The sequence below is a fragment of the Spermophilus citellus genome, assembly GCF_964194105.1.
Source record: "Spermophilus citellus genome assembly, chromosome: 7".
In the NCBI taxonomy this organism is placed as follows: domain Eukaryota; kingdom Metazoa; phylum Chordata; class Mammalia; order Rodentia; family Sciuridae; genus Spermophilus; species Spermophilus citellus.
In genome coordinates, this window is record NC_138188.1 from 83,356,106 (window position 1) to 83,375,224 (window position 19,119).

At 35.3% G+C, this 19,119-nt stretch overlaps 1 protein-coding gene and 1 pseudogene across 2 annotated transcripts in view; both read left to right on the plus strand.

Annotated features, from left to right (window-relative positions):
• LOC308653881 (olfactory receptor 5K3-like) overlaps positions 1–19,119 on the plus strand; it is a gene marked incomplete at both ends in the record, with an annotated part of 115,696 nt that overhangs the window by 30,523 nt on the left and 66,054 nt on the right. The window lies entirely within an intron of this gene.
• Positions 12,795–13,729, plus strand: LOC308652714 (olfactory receptor 5K3-like; annotated as a pseudogene). Its single transcript has one exon. The product of its transcript is annotated as an olfactory receptor 5K3-like (transcript).

The window sequence follows — 19,119 nt, forward strand, 5'->3', positions numbered from 1 at the left end:
GCCAAGCAGCAGAAAAAACAAAGAGATTGAAAAAGAGACGCTTGGCTCCCAGACGCTTTCCTGCTCAGAGCCGCAGGCGCTTTGCGCCCATCTGCTTCCTCTTTCACTTCGCTCCCGGCAGAGAAGCTGAATGGGTAATCAGCAGTGGATTGTAAGTACCTGAGGCAAAGAAAGCTCAGTACACCCCACCTTTTTTTTTTTTTTGAATATTGTCTATACAGGGAGAGTTAGTGGATTGGGATTGTTGGCTGGGCTGTGGTTTCGGGGCTGAAAATCCACTCCACGGGAGCCGCCATTTGCTTTCTGCATGCTGTCTTGATGGCCCTGTCTACACGGTCCAGCTGCCACATCTAGAGACTGGAACTGGGCTGCGTGCTGAGCCCTGTCCTCCAAAGGCTGGACCACGGCCTCAAGTGCCTCGGTCGCCTGTTCCCTGCTGTACCTTGGGGCAGAGCCTGCTCTGGGGTCGTTCGGCATCCCCCTGAGAGGGGACCCGTGCTCCGGAGGAGGGGGCTGGAGAGCCGCGGCGGCAGCCGCTTGGGCCCCGGGAGCTAGGCACTGGGCCGAGGAGCAGCGGAGGCCGCGGCGGCGCTGCTAAGGTCGCGGACAAGCGCGGCGCCCAAGAGAGCGGCCCAGAGGTGGAGGTGACGGCAGCAGGGTTTCAGTTCTAGAAAACTGGACTGGAAACAGAAGCAGCAGTTTGTATAATCCCAAGATCTTGCTTATGCCAGGAAACTGTAAGGGTAACATGAATATCATTGAGGAGGTCTAACATGGTGGCAGGCGCGGAGAGATCAAGTCTCTGACCTCTTCAACTGCGCAGGCATAGGGAGCTGTAAATTATCTAAAGCATGTTTGCTCAGGATCACTAGGCAATGCTGAGCTGACGTGGAGCTAAGGCGTACACTTTGGGCCCCTCAGAAAACACACACTGAGCAAGAATCTGCTGCATTCAAGCCCCGGTTCGCCTGCTTCTCGTGACTCAGCACTAACGATCCCGCAGAAATAACTAGTCAGCCCACCTGATCTCACAGAGGTAAAAGCCAACTGAGCACCATAGCCAGACCCAGGGAATCAGGAGTGACGTGGGACTAGCGGTGCAGAACCCCCTGCTATCGCTCCTACCAGTGCTGACAACAGAGGTCCCTTGCACCAGCTACCAGGGGAGTTGCTACCTGAGGGCAAACAAATTCACTGGGGGTCCTCAGCCCCAAGCCCTACAAACTTAGGGTCCAAGGGAGGCAAACAGAAAGGGTGTGCCCAGGCATCCATGAAAACAGGGCTCCCAGGAGCAGCAGACCCGGCGTGTAGCCAGTATTGTGGTAAGCGGCACAGGTGAGTGGGGCCTGGATTGAGAAACCACAAGAGAAGGACCTAGGCACTCAGGACTGGAGACCCGTACAGTCTGGGAAGAAGAGCTAAGGCACAGTGATTGGTTCCCACCTATCAAGAGGAGAAGCTTGGCCCAGTGGGCATAGCTCCACCTACTGGAAGAGAAGTTAATTGGGTTCTATGACTGCATTTATTATTATTATTATTTTTTTTTTAATAATTATTATTAGTATTTTTTTTATTTTATTCTCACTTTTTGTAGTTGATGTTGTTGTTGTTCTTTAACTTTCTTATTAATGGTTTCAATTTTTTTAATTCTTTTTATTCTATTATTATTAATATTATTTTTTAAACTTCAATTTCCATTTTTTCATTATCATTATAATTTTTTTGTTTGTTTGCTTTAAATTTTTATTTTTTCGTTTTTTCTTTCTTTCTTTTCACGTTTTTTCTTTTGTCTTTTCATTTCTTTTCAATTTTCTTATTCCCCCTTTCTTGAATTCTACCTGCCTACAGTCACTCTCTTTAGTGACTTCTTCCCTTCCCTTCTAATACCTCTCCTCCCAAGCATCAAATAAATTTATAAGAGTAAACAGTAACTCAGCAGTCAAACAGAACAAGAAGTATCATGAGCATAAAAAAGCAAGGAAGAAAAGGAGTACAAACAATGAAGGACAGCCTAAATATTCAGGAGGACCTGGAGTCATCAGAAAAATGGCCATATAAAGAACTCAAGGAACACCTTAGACAGATGGAAAGGAACCTTAAAGATCACATTGAAAATGAATTACATAAACAGATAAAAGAAGAAGTTAAGAATCTCTATCAGGAGATAGAGATTATTAAAAAAAATCAAACAATAATTCTAGAAATGAAGGAAACAATAAACCAAATTAAAAACTCAATCGAGAGTATCACTAAGAGAGTGGAGCAAGTAGAAGCCAGAACATCAGATAATGAAGACAAAATATATCATCTTGAAAAGAGTCTAGCCAACTCAGATAGGCTGGTAAAAAATCACGAGAAAAACATCCAAGAGATTTGGGATAACTTAAAAAAACCGAACTTACGAGTCATCAGGATAGAGGAAGGCACAGAGATTCATGCCAAGGGAATGAGTAACTTGCTGAATGAAATAATTACAGAAAACTTTCCAGAAATAAAAAAGGAAACAGATATACAAATTGTGGATGCATACAGGACACCGAGCACACAAAATCACAGTAGACCAACGCCAAGACACATTGTTATGAAGATATCCAATATACAGAACAAAGACAAAATATTAAAAGCTACAAGAGAAAAGAGGCAGATCACATTTAGGGGTAAACCAATAAGGTTAACAACGGATTTTTCATCACAGATGCTGAAAGCGAGAAGATCCTGGAACAACGTATTTCAAACACTGAAAGACAATGGATGCCAACCAAGAATTCTGTATCCAGCAAAATTAAGCTTCAGATACGACAATGAAATGAAAATCTTTCATGATAAACAAAAGCTAAAAGAATTTGTAGCCAGAAAACCAGCATTGCAAAGCGTCTTGAGCAAAACTCTACACGAGGAAGAAATGAAAAACAATAACCAAAACCATAAGCGGGAAGTGCCTCAGTAAAGACAGAGGACGGGGGGAAAGCTAATCATGGAGAAACAAACTAAATTAGAAAAAAAAAGAGATAAATAATCAAACATGGCAGGAAGTACAAACCATATATCAATAGTAACTCTGAATGTTAATGGCTTAAACTCTCCAATAAAACAACATAGGCTGGTAACATGGATTAAAAAAAACAAATCCAACAATATGCTGCCTCCAGGAGACACATCTGATTGGAAAAGACATACACAGGCTCAAGGTAAAAGGTTGGGAAAAAATATACCACGCACACGGTCCTCGTAAGCAAGCAGGGGTGGCCATTCTCATATCGAATAAAATCGACTTCAAGACTAAGTTAATCAAAAGGGATAAGGAAGGACACTATATACTGTTAAAAGGAACCATTCACCAACAAGACATAACAATTATCAATATTTATGCACCAAATAATGGCGCTGCGACGTTCATAAAACAAATTCTCCTCAAGTTCAAGAATCAAATAGACCACAACACAATAATCATGGGTGACTTCAACACACCTCTCTCACCATTGGACAGATCCTCCAAACAAAAGTAGAATAAAGAAACTATTGACCTCAATATCACAATCAATAACCTAGACTTAACTGACATATATAGAATATATCAACCATCATCAAGTGGATATACTTTTTTCTCAGCAGCACATGGAACCTTCTCAAAAAAAGATCATATATTATGCCATAGGGCAACCCTCAGTAAATATAAAGGGGTAGAGATAATACCATGCACTTTATCAGATCATAATGGAATGAAACTGGAAATCAATGATAAAAGAAGGAAGGAAAAATCCTACATCACATGGACAATGAACAATACGTTACTGAATGATCAATGGGTTACAGAAGACATAAAGGAGGAAATCAAAAAATTCTTAGAGATAAATGAAAATACAGACACAACATATCGGAATCTATGGGACACAATGAAAGCAGTTTTAAGAGGGAAATTCATCGCCTGGAGGTCATTCCTCAAAAAAAGGAAAAACCAACAAATAAATGAGCTCACACTTCATCTCAAAGCCCTAGAAAAGGAAAAGCAAAACAATAGCAAATGTAGCAGAAGGCAAGAATTAATTAAAATCAGAGCAGAAATCAATGAAATTGAAACAAAAGAAACTATTGAAAAAATCAACAAAACAAAAAGTTGGTTCTTTGAAAAAATAAATAAGATCGACAGACCCCTAGCCATACTAACGAAGAGAAGAAGAGAGAGAACTCAAATTACTAACATACCGGATGAAAAAGGCAATATTACAAAAGATGCTTCAGAAATACAGAAAACAATAGGAAATTATTTTGAAAACCTATATTCCAAAAAAATAGAAGATAGTGAAGACATCGATAAATTCCTTAAGTCATATGATTTGCCCAGACTGAGTCAGGAGGAAACTCACAACTTAAACAGACCAATATCAATAGATGAAATAGAAGAAGCAATCAAAAGACTTCCAACCAAGAAAAGCCCAGGACCGGATGGGTATACAGCGGAGTTTTACAAAACCTTTAAAGAAGAATTAATACCAATACTTTTCAAGTTATTTCAGGAAATAGAAAAAGAGGGAGCTCTTCCAAATTCATTCTATGAGGCCAACATCACCCTGATCCCGAAACCAGACAAAGACACCTCAAAGAAAGAAAACTACAGACCAATATCTCTAATGAACCTAGATGCAAAAATCCTCAATAAAATTCTGGCAAATCGGATACAAAGGCACATCAAAAAAATTGTGCACCATGATCAAGTAGGATTCATCCCTGGGATGCAAGGATGGTTCAATATACGGAAATCAATAAATGTTATTCACCACATCAATAGACTTAAAGATAAGAACCATATGATCATCTCGATAGACGCAGAAAAAGCATTTGACAAAGTACAGCATCCCTTTATGTTCAAAACATTAGAAAAACTAGGGATAACAGGAACTTACCTCGACATTGTAAAAGCTATCTATGCTAAGCCTCAGGCTAGCATCATTCTGAATGGAGAAAAATTGAAGGCATTCCCTCTAAAATCCGGAACAAGACAGGGATGCCCCCTATCACCACTTCTATTCAATATAGTTCTTGAAACACTGGCCAGAGAAATTAGACAGACGAAAGAAATTAAAGGCATAAAAATAGGAAAAGAAGAACTTAAATTATCACTATTTGCGGATGACATGATTCTATACCTAGAAGACCCAAAAGGGTCTACAAAAAAACTACTAGAACTAATAAATAAATTCGGCAAAGTGGCAGGATATAAAATCAAAACACATAAATCAAAGGCATTTCTGTATATCAGTGACAGAACTTCTGAAATGGAAATGAGGAAGAACACTCCATTCACAATATCCTCAAAAAAAAATAAAAATAAAATACTTGGGAATCAACCTAACAAAAGAGGTGAAAGACCTATACAATGAAAACTACAGAACCCTAAAGAGAGAAATAGAAGAGGATCTTAGAAGATGGAAAAATATGCCTTGTTCATGGGTAGGCAGAACTAACATCATCAAAATGGCGATATTACCAAAAGTTCTCTATAGGTTTAATGCAATGCCAATCAAAATCTCAATGGAATTTCTTGTAGAAATAGATAAAACAATCGTGAAATTCATATGGAAAAATAAAAGACCCAGAATAGCAAAAACAATTCTAAGCAGGAAGTGTGAATCAGGTGGTATAGCGATACCAGATTTCAAACTATATTACAGAGCAATAGTAATAAAACAGCATGGTACTGGTACCAGAACAGGCGGGTGGACCAATGGTACAGAATAGAGGACACAGAGACTAATCCACAAAGCTACAACTATCTTATATTTGATAAAGGAGCTAAAAACATGCAATGGAGAAAGGATAGCATCTTCAACAAATGGTGTTGGGAAAACTGGAAATCCATATGCAACAAAATGAAACTGAACCCCTTCCTCTCGCCATGCACAAAAGTCAACTCAAAGTGGATCAAGGAGCTAGATATCAAATCAGAGACTCTGTGTCTGATAGAAGAAAAAGTAGGCTCTGATCTACAGATTGTGGGGTCGGGCTCCAAATTCCTTAATAGGACACCCATAGCACAAGAGTTAATAACAAGAATCAACAAATGGGACTTTCTTAAACTGAAAAGTTTTTTTCTCAGCAAGAGAAACAATAAGAGAGGTAAATAGGGAGCCTACATCCTGGGAACAAATTTTTACTCCTCACACTTCAGATAGAGCCCTAATATCCAGAGTATACAAAGAACTCAAAAAATTAGACAATAAGAAAACAAATAACCCAATCAACAAATGGGCCAAGGACATGAACAAACACTTCTCAGAGGAGGACATACAATCAATCAACAAGTACATGAAAAAATGCTCACCATCTCTAGCAGTCAAGGAAATGCAAATCAAAACCACCCTAAGATACCACCTCACCCCAGTAAGATTGGCAGCCATGACGAAGTCAAACAACAACGAGTGCTGGCGAGGATGTAGGGAAAAGGGTACTCTTGTACACTGCTGGTGGGACTGCAAACGGGTGCGGCCAATTTGGAAAGCAGTATGGAGATTCCTGGGAAAGCTGGAAATGGAACCACCATTTGACCCAGCTATTGCCCTTCTCGGACTATTTCCTGAAGACCTTAAAAGAGCACACTACAGGGATACTGCCACATCAATGTTCATAGCAGCACAATTCACAATTGCTAGACTGTGGAATCAACCCAGATGCTCTTCAATAGTTGAATGGATAAAAAATTGTGGCATTTATACACCATGGAGTATTACGCAGCACTAAAAAATGACAAAATCACAGAATTTGCAGGGAAATGGATGGCACTAGAGCAGATTATGCTTAGTGAAGCTAGCCAATCCCTAAAAAACAAATATTGAATGTCTTCTTTGATATAATGAGAGCAACTAAGAACAGAACAGGGAGGAAGAGCAGGAAGAAAAGATTAACATTAAACAGAGACATGAGGTGGGAGGGAAAGGGAGAAAAAAAGGGAAATCACATGGAAATCTAGGGAGCCCCTCATTGTTATACAAAATTACATATAAGAGGTTATGAGGGGAATGGGATAACAAACATGGAGGGAAATGAATTACAGTAGATGGGGTAGAGAAGATGGGAGGGGAGGGGAGGGGGGATAGTAGAGGATAGGAAAGGTAGCAGAATACAACAGTCACTAATATGGCAGTATGTAAAAATGTGATGTGTAACCGATATGATTCTGCAATCTGTATTTGGGGTAAAAATGGGAGTTCATAACCCACTTGATTCTAATGTATGAAATATGATATGTCAAGAGCTGTGTAATGTTGTGAACAACCAATAAAAAAAAAGGGAAGCTGTATTTAGCCCTGCAGATTTTTTTTTGGTGTGCATAGTAAAATAGGCAATTTCATTGGGATGATGCATTCCCCTCCAGGTTTAAAGTGGTTGAGTTTTGTGGAGTTTGGCAATTATTAACTTTTAAAATTTGATTTTGCTTAGCAATTTCTACAGAGAATGGAGAAAGTTCTAAACTTATATCATGTTTATATGTAGAAAAGCGTGAGCTCAACTAACACCCACATTTTAAAATTGAATCCAGTGTTCCATTTGTGCAGTTATTGCTTCTGAAAGGAAAATAGTTCTCTGAATGCCACCATTGTCATAGAATAATATTGTCACAAGAAGTTTCTCTTACCAATGAAACAAACCTATGTCAACCTAAACGAAATTGCCAGTGTACAACAGTACTGCGCAAATTCACATAAAGGGCGAAAGCTGGTTCAAACTAATGGTTCCATAGAACCTAGAATCCTGAAATTGTTGCACAGTAATCCCAAGTAATATTCACAAGCAATATTCCAGTATATTTTGAAACAGATTGGAATTGAGCATTAGTTAAGGATTGTAAGCTAGTAACAAATGCAGGGTGGGAAGCTGGTAAGTCAGTGACTGTGCAATAAATACCATTCAAGTACAAGGTTATAAAATTAAAGTCAGGAGCTGGGGTTGTGTCTCAGTGGCAGAGCACTTGCCTCGCACATTTGAGGCACTGGGTTTGATCTTCAGCACCACATAAAAATAAGTATAAATAAATATATATATATATTTAAAAAAATAAAATTAAAGTCAGTTTCAATCAAGAATTTAAAATGCTCATCTGTAACATTAGTTTGTATCTATGAATCCTATTCCTAGGATTTATGTGAATTCTGGCTGCTTTGGGTTAGTCTACATTCTATAAATATGCTTTGTATTTTATTATGTTTTGCATGTGAAGAGGGCCTCCACAGCTCCTATGTTAATTAAAGGATATCCAGAGATGAAATGCTTGAAGTATGAGTACTTTGACCTAATTTGTTCTGAGAAGTGGGGTTCAGAATGCTTTTGAACTCATTTGTGGGAGAAGTTTGGATATGCAGGTTAGAGAAGACCTAGAATGTTGCAAGCAGAGCTTAATGGATGATTCTGGTGAGAGATTCAAAGAACAAAATACTGATAGGAATGATGATAGTAAAGACTGTACTCATAATATGTCAGTGGGTAGAGAGGATTCCACTGGAATTCGGACTAGAGGTCATTCATATTTTATCCTGCTGAAGAACTTGTCTTCAGTTTGCCCATACCTTGCTACTTTATGTGAAGGTGAATTTAAAGGTGATGAACTAATTGATGTGGCAGAGGATAAGTTAAGGCACCATAGCATTATGGCAGTGACATGGGTATTGTTGTTGACATTTAGCAAGGTTTATCATGAAAATAGGAAGCAGAAAGTAGAGAATGAAGAATTTAAAGACCTACAGTTTTGTCAGAAAACCATGTGTAAATCTGAAGCCAAGTAAGATGTGGTTGCTAAAGAGATTACTATCACTAAAGTTAAGCTAATGCTTTGTACAGAGATAATAATAAAGGTACCTTGAGAGTATCTCAGGAATCAGAAAGGTCCTGCCCATGGCAGGACAATACTGTATATGTGAAAACTAATTTAGGAGATGGTGGGGCATGCTGCTTACACAGGAGCACCTAGAAAGTTGTTTCTCCAGGATTCCTTTCACTGTGCTTATGAACCCAAGCACCCAGAGGCTGTAGCAGCCATGGTCAAAGGGGGACTTAGCTATTGCTCAGGCTGGTAGTAGACCTTGGCATAATCCATATGGTGCTGATTCTGCAAGCATGCAAGATGCTGGAGTACAAGAGTCAAAGAAGGCTGGGCGGGGGTGGGGGGTGGTCAGGCAAAATGTAGCAGGGCTGTAATCATCAAGGAAAACCCCTGATCCAGTGATACATAAAATTGTAAGATGGGAGTAAAGCTAGAATGGAGTTCCCCATGGTTGACAGATGCCAGTAATATGTATCATCTGCTAAGGAGAGCTACTGGCCAGGGAAAGAGCCATATAAGGCTAAAAGACAGGCCACAAGAGTTACAGTCAACAAGGTCAAAGGGGCAGAGTTGCCCAAATCCTTGAAAGATCACATTTGCCCCAGATGCCAGATGTGGAGCTACAGGAAATGATTTCCTAATTGGGTTTAGGTCTTGCTTTGGTCCCATCTCTTCTTTATGTGCTCCTAACCTTCCTTTTGAAATGGGAATGTTTTCTCTGTGCCATTACATGTTGGAGGTATGTAACTTGGTTTCTGTACCATTGCACATGGAGAGTATGTAACTTCCTTTAGATTTCTACATAGGTTCCAGCCTAAATATGCCTTGAGTCTCAATGAGACTTTGGACTTGGAATTCTGGATAATGTTGAAGCTGTTTAGAGAACTATGAGAACTCTGGAGAAGGAATAAATGAATTTTGCACTGAGAGATGTACATGAGCTTTTGGGGACTAGGAACAGAATATAATGGTTTGGATATGAGGGGTCCCACAAAACTCCTGTGTTCATGCAGGAATACTCAGATGAAATGATTATATCGTGAGAGCTGTGACCTCATCAATCTCTGGTGGTTTAAATGAGCTACTGGATGATAAATGTAGACACCTGGGTCATGACTGGAGGAGGTGGGTCATTAGGGCATGCCCTGAAGGATTCATCTTCTCTGCTGCCCTTTCCTACCTCCATCTCTCTCTCTCTCTCTCTCTCTCTCTCTCACACACACACACACACACACACACACACACACTTTTATAATTTATGTAGAATTACCCTGAAATCAACACCAAGAAAATCCCTTTAGAATCAATAGTCAATAGACAACTTTAACTTTGCCCTAAGTCTAACAAAATTATTGTCAATGGTCTATGAGTAGAGAAGTTGTCCTAGATTTTCATTAATTATTCCTCAATTTTCTAAAGACCAAATTTTTAATATATCAATTTCCCTAAAAATAAAGAAAATTACATATCTAATAAGCTATTGTAAAATGTTTGTCAGTGAACTCAATGCAATAATGGATTTTCAATTTATTTACAATATGAATATGAACATGCATCCTTTAAAATACTTGTTTTTATTATTTTTTTATTTTTATTTTTTTGGTTTGTCTCTACATTGAAGTAGACACAACAAAAATATTGACAAGTGGTTAATGCTTCATTCAGAGAATTCTGAGCTCAAATGTAAAATAGTTTTTCTCCAAATATAGTGATCAGTCTACAAAGGACCCTATAAAATAATTTTAGATGAGAGAAATAATTATGCTTTGCATTAGAAATCAAGGCAATCAATACGTGTTCAGGATTTAACTCAATTTTATGCAAAAGACAACAAAGAATCATAAAACACATTAATTCCACATTTCCACAAAGGTCAAAACAGCTTAAGAAATTTCTGGCTTGTTTTGTATTTTGTGGATAGAATGGTGAAAAGAATTGTAAAACATAAGGCAGTTTCACACTAATAATTATGATGGTTATCAGACTTTAGTGACTGTTACGTACTTATAGTTTTCTGTCTCACAGGACACTTTTAATAAATTTCAAGTTTTTATGACTTAATATCTCTATAGAAATACACTGATGTCATTACAGGGAAATCCCTTCAGGATTTGATGGAAAACTTTAACTTGGCTGTATAAGGGACATAAGTATTAACTCTGACCTGAAGGTTGTCTCAGAGATTTGTATTCTCTTAATCCCAAATGTTCTAGCAAGAATGTACATATATATATTCCAAATTCTGAGGCCTTCACCATAAAAGCAAACTCTTCTCAGTGAAATCTAGGTAAGATAAATATTTGAACTTATTTTTATTGTTAATATTAGCAACCAGAAATATTTGCTTCCCTGAATGATTTATAAGTTTTCATGGATTCTAAATTTTATCCCCTGTTTTTCATTCTAGATCTTAGCAAAATTGGTACTGGAAACTAGCATGAGGTGCAATAGAAAAGTATAATTCATCTGACTTCCTGATCTCAATATATAATTTCAAAATACAGAGGTAATATCCAAAAAATTTATTGAAAAACAAAGGCAAGTATACTGAAAGTTATTTATATTTTAAATGACTATATGGCTTATACTTAAAATTTCTACAACATTAATTTTGATGCTTTACTCAGGGAAATACAAACTATTTTAACCATAGAATTTATGATTTTATCTGTCATTTAATATATCCCAACGAATCACTAAGTAATAAGACTAAATAATTTTTAAAACAAAATAAATATGAATTAAAAACACACATTAGGATTTAAAAGTTTTCTGTTTTAATAAGTATTTTTTAAAGATGTATTAAAATGACTATTTTTATTACCTTTATGTCTACTATCATACATTAGAGAATCTTATATAATTTTCTGAGGAAAAAGAAAAAGAATAGAAAAGACACTTAAGATTCTCAACTTTGTCATTTAAAAAATTTCCTTGGAGGACACTTTTCTTCATGGTTAACATTCCTCAATATGCAGAGTATAAGAGGTCACTAAAGTTTATTAGGATACTGAAAACAAGGTCACCCATTCCAGATAACAGAGCAAAGATAGGTTTGGAATTCATTGTGCCTTCATTCCATAACAACTTAGGGCTCCTTTCAGAAAAGTATGTAACAACTAACCTCAAAATTCTTACAATAGAAAATTGTTCAGATACATGGTGAAAGAACAGAGCCATGTAAATTATACATGAAAAATATATATTATATGGGGTATAAAAAACATTCTCTGAATTCAAAAAATGAGATTGGTTTGTCCTGGGACACTTGCTTAAAATCTCATAGAGTCGTATTAAGTATGCTTTACAAAAAAAAAAAAAAAATAGGAAGGATTTAAACGTGAAAAAAAATCAATCATATTGGTGAAATATAGACAGTGTTCATGAAAACATTTGTAATAATCTGAAAGAGTTTGCAATTGATATTGTGTGTATTGTGTGGACAGTTATCTCTTTAGCTACCTAAGGCAATTTTCTATGAGATGACCTTTGCATAATCTCTAATATATAAAGTTAATATACCTGTAATATGCTATTTAAAAAATATTGGAACCTCTAGAATAAAATATAAATTTCTTCTAAATAGAAGAATACATATTATTGCAAGAATGATTTAAAATTTATTTTAGAGGTCTCAAAAAGTATAACACTAAAATTACATTGGAACAATGATCAAATATTGGTACCAAAACTTTATGCTATCATTGCAGAAATGCATAAAGATAAAACATTTCCACTTAAAGTATCCTCCCTGCACCTATCACAACGTTCTTGTGAATGTGGAGAGTCCTCAGCTTGAAGACAGATATACTGAAAATTTAAGAGAACAAACCCCTACAGAATTAAATGTAGTTGTAATTCATAGAGTACAAAAGATGCTTGAAGATCTCCTCTGTTGTAAAAAGAAAAACAGTGGGAAATTTTATACTTTAAATCAGAATCTTATATCTAAACAATTCCTATTTCAACAGACAATATAGGGATGACTGAGGGCAACCACTCAATGACAACTGAATTTATCCTCATGGGATTTATGGATCACCCAGACATGAAGACCCTTCTGTTTGTGGCGTTCTCTGTCATCTATCTGGTCACCATGGTGGGGAATCTAGGGTTGGTGACCTTGATTTACATGGAGCGCCGTCTTCACACACCAATGTACATCTTCCTGGGCAACCTGGCTCTCATGGATTCCTGCTGTTCCTGTGCCATCACTCCCAAGATGTTACAGAACTTTTTTTCTGAAGACAGAAGGATTTCCCTCTATGAATGCATGGTACAATTTTATTTTCTCTGTCTTGCTGAGACTACAGACTGCTTTCTTCTGGCAGCAATGGCTTATGACCGCTATGTGGCCATATGCAGACCACTGCAGTACCACACGATGATGTCAATGGAACTCTGCATTCAAATGACCACAGGAGCCTACATAGGAGGGTTCCTGCATCCTATGGTCGAAGTAGGACTTTTGTTGAGGTTAACTTTCTGTAGGTCTCATCAAATCAATCACTTCTTTTGTGATGTTCTTCCATTATACAGACTCTCCTGTGTTGATCCTTATATTAATGAATTGATATTACTTATCTTGGCAGGGTCAATTCAAGTCTTTACTATTACTATTGTTTTAATCTCCTATTTCTATATCCTTTTCACTATATTCACAATGAAATCCAAAAAGGGAAGAGGCAAAGCTCTATCTACTTGTGCATCCCATTTCCTCTCTGTGTCAATATTCTATGGTTCTCTGCTCTTCATGTATGCTCAACCAAGTTCAGTTAATGAAGGTGAGAAAGATATACCTGTAGCTATTTTTTATACTCTAGTCATTCCTTTATTAAACCCTTTTATTTATAGTCTAAGAAATAAGGAAGTAACAAATGTTATAAAAAGAATTATCAAGAAGAGACAATTTTGTAATGTTCTGAAACAAGTATCACCTCCCTTGGAAAATTGATTTCTACTTAATAATAATATTTTTTTCTAATCCTACAAATACTGAGAAAGTGGAAATGAGAGATCATCCTAAAGTATAATTCAAAATCTAAAATAGTAATATTCATCACAAGTGAGCTAAATATTTATCAGTTTCAAAGTGCAATTATTTACATATTTCAAGAAAATCCAATGAACTCTAATTTATATATAGATATATATTTAATACTGTATTTCGCTTTGATTTTCAACTTGAATTTTGTTCTTTCCTGAGATTGTATCTGAACAAGTACTCATGCAGACAATTTATTACCCATCCAAGAATATTTTACAATATATTGTCAGTTACTTTCACTCTCAAATTCTCAGAAATACAGTGTGTATGTAAATATACATATATACATACACACACACATACACACACTAGTGATTTATCAACCTATAATTTTTAACAATATTAAACATCATGAAGTCCATATGTATATTTTATGTAGTTTCTTTATTTTCCATCATTATTACAATATAATTAGTAAACATATCAATTAAATGAAGTTTTTTCTTCCTGATATTATTACCTGTTTTGTTGTTCATTCAGAGTAGCAAAACATGAACTGATTCCAATGAAAAGCATTGATATGTTCATGTTCATTAACAAAAGGAGATATTGTTCAAGCATTAATTTCTCATAAAAGTAATAAAACCCTAATTCTCTAAACAACAATATTTACTCAGCAACTAAAAGTACAAATATCAAGAAAAATAACATACATAAATGTACTAACTGCTAGGTACTAATTGAGATATTTAACATGTACTTCCTATGGATTAATTAGGCCTACTTTGTTACACTTGTTTTTAATGAGAACCTTATGTATTGATACACTGGGTAAATTTCCCAAGCTCATTCAGTTGGTTAAGACACAGAGATCGGGACTTTGAATCAATACTGTCTTTTCTTCACATTTGGTGTTTCAGAAAATGGAAACGAATGTGTCACTGGGAGTGGGAACAGGGGTAAACATTGGAACAGAGCCACCAAAGTGGCAAAGTGTTGGAGAGTTCTTGGTGTGGTTAGTAGGATGGATGTGAATCAGATCATTAAGAAGCTTAAACACTGCCCAAAGAAACTTGAATTTATTTAGAACCATCACACATTCCTGTCTTCCTGACATCAAATATGATTTCATTTTTCAGAAAGATGATCTGGCAATTGATTGGAGAGAAAGAGGAATGAGACTAACTCCAGTAATTCACACATTAAGTGATGAGAGTAGAACTTGAGGATATCTCAGAAAGGACAGGACACATGTATAAATAACATTTCAAAGAAATACAAATTATAAATTGCTACTATTTATAAAATAAAATGAACTACTAGCCTCTTCCTGCATCAACTACATCACATTTGATTTTATATTACCAGTACTCAAATAGTGTCCCTGATATTAGTCATCCTTTAAATGTTTTCTTTAAAATGTTTTCATTATAATTATTAAGTAAAGGTTAATGGGATTATTATTATTATGTTTTAATATAAGATTGTTCTCAGTCTTTTAGTTTAATTTCTTACCTGGTAAATACTAATAGATATAACCTATATAAACAATGGCTTTTAGGGTCTTAAACAGGTTTGAAGACTATAAAAAAAAATCCAGTGATGAAAAACTTTGAAAAGCTCTGAATTCAATGAATAGTTTACACACACTGTATTTTAATGGGCATTTTCAGTTGTCAGAATTACATTCATTGATTTTCTTTTTTAGTAATATCATGATGTTTTGTTGGGTATTTCTGCATCACCCACCCTAATGGCATACCAACACTGAACCTCAAACATCTATAGATGGAAGAGTATGAAATTATTTGGGGAAAAAAGACAATATAGATAATTTTTTCTGAAAGTTACTCAGAAATGAGTTTCCTTTATTTTATTATTTTATTTCCTTTATATCTTTCTCTGAATATCATGGTCTATGGTTGTGAAATCTGTCACAGCCATCTCTAATTTTGCAATCAAAAAGAATTTAATCTAGAAATATGGTCAGCACTGAAAAAATAAAACACTTAAAAGATTGACAAAAACTGTTTTTAGTCCAGATATCTGGACTAAATTCTTAGAGTCATTTCATCCAATAGATCTATTTATTATTTTAGCTTATTTGGGAAATATGGTTTATTTGAAAATAATTAAATGGTACTTTAGTCATGTCTACATTCATATCTCTTGCCTATGTTTTACATATGTCCTGTAATGCTCAAAATTAATCTTTTTTTAAAATTTTTTTATTAGTTGTTCAATCAAAATTAATCTTAACATACACTTTTAGATTACAAATAATTTTTCAGTGGTATCCACTTCAGTATTCAGCACATCTATTAAGTCTTTCACTCTCATTACTATATTTCAATTTTCAATAACTCGATTAAAAAAACATTAAGGGGCAGAGAGTTCATAATTTGTCCACAGAAATAAAGGGTACAGCTCAGGAATCAAATCCAGGATATCTGGCTCCAGAATACATAATGGTAACCATTAAGTCATACTGTAAATAACATACACCAAAAGTAGCATGAGATAGAACTTTTTAAGAATCCAAGCTGTGAAATGGAAAGAGATTTAAGAGGCACGTGGATCAATCACAGTTACCTAAAAATTTTTTGTAAAAATTTCAAAGTTCAAGAAAATAATGCAATTAATACTTGTATGCATTTAAACCAAATTAAACAACAGATTAAGCAATTTTTCATATTTTATAATATTGATCTACTTCAACATGTGCATATACATATGTGCATATACATGTGTACATAATGTTTGTATATACAACTATCAATCACATGTATGTACACATCTTACAAATATTGCAGGTAATATACTGACATATACCTATAATACTGTTAAATTGGATTAAATTTAGGCATGAGGGGACCTTTGCATTTGTTTTCTTAGGAAAAAACTACAATTTAAATTAGTACATAAATCAAGAAAAAGCCTAACTTAGGAGTACACTCTTGTAACAAATAGCTGAGTGTTGGTCAATCAGAGAAGCTAAGCTGGTGTCAATCATCAGTGGTCAACAGATTAAAATAAGGCAAAACACTGTGAGCTGCAACCAATTAATCTCCCTCTACACATTGATTATATTTTCTGCCTAAAAATGATTGACTACTTTGAGACCAGAAGTTCTTTGAATTAATTCTAGTTTTGAATAATGCTTAAGAAAATGTGAACAAAATTAAAGTAAGATATTTATATTGAATTTGTATAAACTAATTTGTGAATATCTTTAAATTAAACTAGATATTTATATGCCATGCCAAGTGGTGCACACCTGTAATCCCAGTGTCTTAGGAGACTGAGACAGGAGTATTGCAAGTTCAAAACCAACCTCAGCAAAAGTAACGCACTAAGCAACTCAGTGAGACCCTGTCCCTAAATAAAATACAAAATAGGACTGGGGTCTTGAACAAATAAAGACTCTACATTATTAGAATGCATAACTAGCACAACAGAAGAAATGACAGAGAAGGAGTTCAGGATGTACAAAATTAAAATGTTCTGTGAATCAAAAAATTATATAAGAGAACAAATACAGGCAGCAAAAGATCATTTCAAGAGCCACATAAGCAAATACAGGAAGCAAAGGATTACTTCAATAAAGAAATAGAGATTCTGAAAAAAAAAAAAAACAGAAATCCTTGAAATGAAAGAAACAATAAACCAAATTAAAAGTTCAATTGAAAACATCACCAACAAAATAGACCACTTGGAAGACAGGACCTCAGACAATGAAGACAAAATACAAAATCTTGAAACTAATGTAGACCACACAGTGAAGATGGTAAGAAACCATCAGCAAAACATTCAAGAAATATAGGATAGCAGAAAAAGACCAAATTTAAGAGATATTGGGATAGAGGAAGACATAGAGTTTCAAAACAAAGGAATGAACAATCTCTTCAATGAAATAATATCAGAAAACTTTCCAAACATGAAAAATGATTGGTAAACCAAATTCAAGAAGCTTACAAGATGCCAAATGTACAAAATCACAACAGATCCACACTAAGACCCATTATAATGAAAAATGCCTAGCATATGGAATAAGGAGAGAATCTTAAAAGCCATGAGAGAAAGGAAATGGATTACATATAGAGGGAAAATAATTAGAATCTCTGCAGATTTTTCAACCCAGACCCTGAAAGCAAGAAGACCCTAAAATAGCATGTACCAAGCTCTGAAAGAAAATGGTTGCCAACCAAGAATCTTATATCCAGCAAAATTAAGTTTTAGATTTGATGATGAAATAAAAACTTTTTATGATAAACAAAAGTTAAAAGAGTTGACAACTTGAAAACCTGCACTAGAAAACATCCTTGGAAAAATATTCCATGAAGAGGAAATGAAAAATAACAATCGTATAACAGTTAAGCTTAAGTTATTAACAGTATTCACTCAGCAGAGGAAGTTATTACACTAAAGGAAAAACTGATCGAAGAAGAAGCCAAGTCAAATTGAATAACAAAAATGATCAGGAAAGCAAATCATGTCTCAATAATAACCCTGAATGTTAATGGCCTAAAGTGACCAATCAAAAGACATAGAATGACAGACTGGATTTAAAAAAAAATAAATATTCTGCCTCCAAGAGATTCATCTCATAGGAAAAGACATCCACAGACTGAAGGTGAAAGGTTGGGAAAAAACATACCACTCACATGGACTGCAGAAAAAAGCAGGGATCGCTGTCATCATATCAAATAAAGTAAACTTCAAGCCAAAGTTACTCAAAAGGGATAAAGAAGAACATTTCATACTGCTCAAGGGAACCATACATCAACAAGACTTAACAATTATAAATATATATGCTCGAAACAATGGAGCATCTATGTTCATCAAACAAACTCTTCTCAAGTTTAAGAGCCAAATACACCACAACACAAGAATACTCTTTCACCACTGGATAGATCTTCCAAACAAAAGCTGAACAAAGAAACTATAGAACTCAATAGTACTATTAATAACTTAGGCTTAATTTATATATTTACAATATTTCATCCATCAACAAGAAAATGCACTTTTTCTCAGCAGAACATTGTTTCTGCTCTAAAATAGACCATATATTATGCCACAAAAAAACTCTTAGCAAATACAAAAAAAGTAGAGATACTAACCTGCATTCCATCAGTTTATAATGGAATGAAATTAGAAATCAATTATAAAATAAAAATAGAAGCTATTCTAACACCTGGAGATAAAATAATATGCTATTGAATGAACAATGGGTTGCAAAAATCATCAAGGAGGAGATTAAAAAATTCTTAGGGTAAATTAGAATATTGACACAACATATCAAAATCTCTGGGACTGTATG